At 41.4% G+C, this 5,705-nt stretch overlaps 1 long non-coding RNA gene across 2 annotated transcripts; it reads right to left on the minus strand.

Moving 5' to 3' along the window:
* Positions 1–3,030: 3,030 nt before the first annotated feature.
* LOC118388009 (uncharacterized) lies at positions 3,031–4,693 on the minus strand. 2 transcript variants are annotated; one of them, XR_008113202.1, is made up of 4 exons: positions 4,601–4,693; positions 3,399–3,732; positions 3,246–3,307; positions 3,031–3,163 (listed from the first exon to the last, which is right to left on the minus strand). It is a non-coding gene; the product is annotated as an uncharacterized LOC118388009 (long non-coding RNA). The 2 variants fall into 2 exon arrangements; XR_008113201.1 differs by having other exon boundaries at positions 3,068–3,307.
* Positions 4,694–5,705: the final 1,012 nt, after the last annotated feature.

Raw genomic sequence — 5,705 nt, forward strand, 5'->3', positions numbered from 1 at the left:
CAAAACTAGGATAAGGGATTAAGCCAGGATATCTTGGTGATCCTGGCTCAATTGATCCGTAATCCGGTTGCACTAAAGATGGATAGGGGGCAGGAGGATATGTTATGGTATAAATTACCATGGAGATTTATTCTGTGGAGCTAGCCTGCTCCAGACCAGGCTAAATTCCAGGATCTATTTAATCTCATCCCTAATGTCAGTCAGCAGTCACCACAAATGGAAACCAATAGTTATTTCACTGCTCACTATACATTGTTATCACATATAACTAGACCCACTGTCATTATTTAAATGTTTGTGATCATTAATTTCAATGATTTTGGATAAAAAATGATTTTTAGATGTTGCTATCATTAGATAATTTACAGTTTCCCATAGACTATATATAAAATGATAGAATATTAGGGCCACAGAGGGAAAAAAAAGACAAGTCATAATATTGTAACCAGTTGTTTTAAAGGAGGACAGTTGTTAAAATGACAGATGCGGGGCATTTCGTGAAAGTATACATCAGCCTTAGTTTCATATAACAAAAACACTTTGTGTGCCAGAATATTAAGTATCCCATTGTCCTATCAAAGCTTAAAAACAATATATGAAAGCACTGCCACAGAAAAGAGGCAACTCATAAATTTATGACTTTATCATTTTTCTTCAGTGGCCTAGTACTCATCATGTAACAATACAGCTCATAAATACAATGTGTAACATTATGTTCCTTTATTGAATAAGGACAAAACAAAGCAGGTAAACCATCAGCTCCTTTGAAACTGAAGTCACAGTGACTCTACAAGATGGAAAGCACCAGAATCCAAGCATATTATACAAAATGATCCCCATACACAGCCCTCAAAGTCTGTATATAACACACCCTGCATGTCTGCACACTAAAATAAATGCAGGACAAATCCATACACATCAACTGAACAGACAAATGAATGGATGCAGTAGCCTCCCTGCAGCCTTGTATTACACACAGTATACCGCACAAACATCATAAGGCCAAATTCGTAAGCGAACCCAAAAAAACCCAAATTCCTCTGCCACCATAGGTTTGATATTTAACCAAAATTGAAAGCACACATACTAACTAAAATAATTCAACACATATTGGTCCCTCAGCAGCCGACCACTGTAGTCATCAGGGAAGATTGCGGATTGTCCCAGTCCATGGCTGGTGGCACTCTGGGGGCCCTCTCCTTCCTCAGGCAGGCCACATTGTGGAGGACAGCACAAGCCACAGTAATATCACATGCCCTAACAGGGCTGACCCTTAATTTGTGAAGGCAGTGGCGTGCCTTCAGGAGGCCAAAGGTCATTTCAACTCTGGCCCTGGTCCTGGCATGGGCATGGTTGTAGGCCTGCTGTGCTTCCTGGGGGTCTGTGAAGGTGTCAGGAGAAAGGCTGGCAGCCATACCCCCTGTCTCCCAGCAGCACACCAGAGAATTCACCTGTCAACACAAATCTCATCATTACTACCTCATAAACACAGTGATATTCTTGACACAGCCATGATGGTTATAAATAGGGGTTGTGTGGCTGTGATAGGCACTGATAGATTTCAGAAGGCACTGATAGATTTCAGAGGCCCGAAAGATTCTGGAGTCATGGACTGAGCCAGGCCATTTTGCCACAACATTGCTGATCACACAGTCAGCATTGCAGACCATCTGAAATCATAAGATGAGAATATTACACCAATCAATGCACATCACTGGCAATACAGAGTGTTCGTCAATGGACAATATCAAAAGTTGTTCACCTGAACATTAATGCTGTGAAAGGATTTCCTATTCACAAAATCGGCCTCATGGGCACCTGAGGGCTTTTATCCTTATGTGTGTGCAGTCCACTGCACCAATGACATTAGGGGAAACCTGTCACACAAAGTAATGAAGTATCCTACTATGTGTTAACAGTTGTCCTGTAATTTGTAGATCCTCTTACCTGCAATCTATAGAACTCCTCTTTGATGTCACAGTCTTCTGTGGCCAGGAAGGAGATAAGAGACATCTGCTAATGCTTTGATAGCCAGACACACACACTCCTTATTGTGCGGCAAATTGTGGCCTTGTTCAGCTGTTCTGCATCCCCACTGAGTACAGGAAGGCTCCACTAGCAAGCGCAAGGCCACACAAACCATTGCTCCACACTCAGTGCATGGCTCTGTGCAGTGCGGTGCTTAATCCTGGGACCCAGTAGTCTGCATAGATACCTGATGCCATCTGCAGAAAACCTGTATCTTTCATATAGATGGTCGTCAGGGAAGGCCAGTGGGTCCCACCGGTCCCCTGAAGACCCTTTCTCGCCTGAAGGCTCTCCTCAGCACAAGTGCTTCTTCATCCACATCTCGCACGAATGGGCATGCCATTGTCAGAGCAGAAAGGAACACACAATTTTGGGCCTTCATATAGGCTAGTGGCCACACCTGGTGCTGGGGGGTGGGCAAAGAGGGCGATGCCTTATAACGATGACTTGGTTGTACTGATTGCTGGGAAAATAAAAAAACCTTAGAAAGATGCCACCGTCCTGTGTGCTCACAATAAGAGCTCATATGTCATGGCTCACTTGACTTTACGAGAATATACCTAATTTTTATTTTGAGCTGTGTCATCTTCTTGGAGCTGGGGGAGGAAATACAAATAATGATTAATACATTTGTGTTACAGTTAGCATACAGTGTACATTGAAGGCATATCTCACCTCCCTCTCAAGTTTTTTTTTATTTCAAGGTCCAGTTTCCTAATTGTCCTCTTTTTATTTCGGACTCCAGTGCAAGATTTTCCATCTTTCTTCTTGTACTGAATGTCTATATCTGCCAGTTCTATTTGGCGCCGGAGGTGGTTGCCATACAACTTTCTGATAGCTTGTGAGCTCTGAGAACACAATACAATTAGCGCAGCTGGAATTTGGCAGGATGTGGTGTCCTTTTATTAATCGCACTATGTTGCCAGGCTGGTTTTCCACTGTATAGCATCTGGGTCCTGTAAAAGAAATTAGATTTTTGATTTTGATGAGGACTCCTCACCATTGTAGAGTAAATAGTACTTTCACAGTCTTACCATGATACCTCATGCCTTCTGGAATCCAGAGAGATGGTCTCCTCCTCATCATCATCATCGTCTCCATCATGTGCTGTTGCTGCTGCACTGGGGCCTTCACCCTATCACATTTAATCGGATTCATATTGAAGCTAGTAGACAAGACATGCCAGGCCTACAGTATGCCTTTGATGGAGTACTCACTGGATCAGCATCGTCTGGTGCTTGTGCTGGTGGCTCTAACAGGAACACAGTGCTGCCAGACACTGCAAGGCAATAGGTAAACCAAAAGTCAGACAGTCCAAATTGATTCAATATGAATGTGGTTGTATCCCATGTAGAGATGGAAGGACATACCTTGAATGAAGCGGGTGGCATCTTGGGAGGAACCTATGCTCGTCTCTTTCCCCCAGGGATCCCCTCTAAGACGGGCCTGCCTTTATTTAGCTCCAAGGCCATGTCCTCTGCTGGGGTAAGGTCAGCCTTTGGTGACCCACCACCCGTGCCTTGTCTGTGGGTATTCTTTTTCACTGCTAAAACAGTACAGACAATGTGTGAGCAGGCACCTTCTGGGTACAATATATGCTTGTGCTTTGTTAAATATTAGTCAGGGACCATACCATTCTGCAGAATGTTCTTGTATTTGATTTTGACCTGCTGCCATGTCCGTTTTGGCCCGTTCATGTTTAATCTACACACACACATTTAATGGAGTCACACTGCAAAAAATTACTTGGTATTTTTGTCTTGTTTTCAGTAAAAATATTTTTAAAAAAAAACTTAAATAAAGATGTATTTTCTTGATTTGCTAAATGACCTAGCAAAATAAGTATAGTTTAGACAAAAAATATAAACTTTAAGTAAATGTGTGCTTAAAACAAGCAAATAAAAAAAAATCTGTCAATATAATAAAAATTATCTTGAAATAAGTTTACTTTTTCCATAAACACTTAATTTTAGAAAAGTTCTCGTTTCACTGGCATATTTTTTTGCTTATTTTCCTAGGTAGTTTTGCTCAAGAAAATATTCAAGTTGTTTTTTAGATATTTTTTTTTTACTGAAAACAAGACAAAAATACTAAGTAAGAAAGACATTTTTGCAGTGCAGTGAGCAACCGACCTTGGGTCCTTTGAAAGGCGCTATATAAATTAAAGTGATTATTATTATAGCTCATCTATTTATTCAATTAAATTTTATTTATATAGCACTTTTCACAATTGTTTCATTCTGTCAAAGCAGCTTTACATTAATGAAAGCAGGAGAAACACAAAAAAACGGTGGACAACATAAGAAGCAGAGTACAACGGCTAGATTAAACCGTACTGAGCGTAGTAACGTTAAATAATAATGTAAGGCTTTAATAATAATTTATCATAGTTTTATACAGTGTGATGGACTTACTTTACACAATTTCACTCATATCTGCAGTGCATTTCAATTAAAAATTTAACCGTTTCATAATTACAGTACAACTGCGTTTTTGGAGATGTGAATTAAATATTTGAATTGTAATTGTGATGTTTCAGCGGAGCGGTAGTGTGTAATTGTGCACTACTTACGCATTCAGGCGGTCTGCAATACTTTGCCACGCTTTTTCTCTTTGCTTTATCACTGTGGCGGTGTTGCCTTTCTTCTTAATTATATCTTTTACCTCCTCGTATGCCTCCATGACGATTTGTGCTTCCGACGGGGAAAAGTACGCGGCTCTAGTTGCCATGGTAAATCAGTTAATCTGTGATCTGTGGCGGGGTCTATTTGAGTGAGCCGTGAGCGCGCACCTATCCAGGATTGGTTTCACCTGGCTTAATGAATCCGTGTCTGCTCATCCTGGCTTGGTCTTTGTGCAACCAATTAAGCCTGGACGCACATGTTTTGGCTTCATTGAGCTCAGTTTAGTCATTTATCCCGGATGTCTTAATTCTACTTTTGTGCAACAGGCCCAAGGTCTCTACTAACAGGATTGGTGCAATATTTATCCCCCACTGTCACGAGTGGCGCTCGGCGGTCGTCGTCACCGGCCTATTAGCTGCCACTGATTGTCTTTCCTCTCCCTCCTTGTATGTTGATTGGTAGCACCTGTTTATATATGATTAGTTTGTCTTTATTAGACAGCCGGCCCGCCTGGTTGTTGTGCGGGATTATTTCAGTGTAACCTTCGGCTCTGTTGTAGAGGTACGTGTTAGTGTCTGGTCGTGACTTTTCCGTTGTACATTCTCATTTCCCTGTGTTTGGGGCCGTTACTATTGTGAGCACCCTGTGGTGCGTTGGTGCTATTAAAGACGCACAGCTTTGCACTCACTGTCTCCTGCGTTCGACTCCACACACCTACGACACCTGAAGCATTACACCCACCAACTGAATTTTTGCCTTTTATCCTGATGCAGGAGGGCTGGGATGGTTGACTAATCAAGTTCTAGTGATGTTTTTTCCCTTTTATATCTACTTTTAAATCCAATGTCAAAACATGTTCTACCAGCCGTTTGAGAAAACAGTTCAAATTCAAGCTAATTGTTTGTTTCTGTATACAGTTTCAGTTCTCTAAATATTTTGTCATCAATTCTATTATTTTTGTAAGCGACAGGTGTTTGATTATGGTTATACTTTGACTCTGTGACTCTCTCTCAGAGTTGCGTGAGGCATCGTCGGCTGAAAAGACCTGGGCAA

The sequence above is a fragment of the Oncorhynchus keta genome, unplaced genomic scaffold, assembly GCF_023373465.1.
Source record: "Oncorhynchus keta strain PuntledgeMale-10-30-2019 unplaced genomic scaffold, Oket_V2 Un_contig_28179_pilon_pilon, whole genome shotgun sequence".
Taxonomy (NCBI): domain Eukaryota; kingdom Metazoa; phylum Chordata; class Actinopteri; order Salmoniformes; family Salmonidae; genus Oncorhynchus; species Oncorhynchus keta.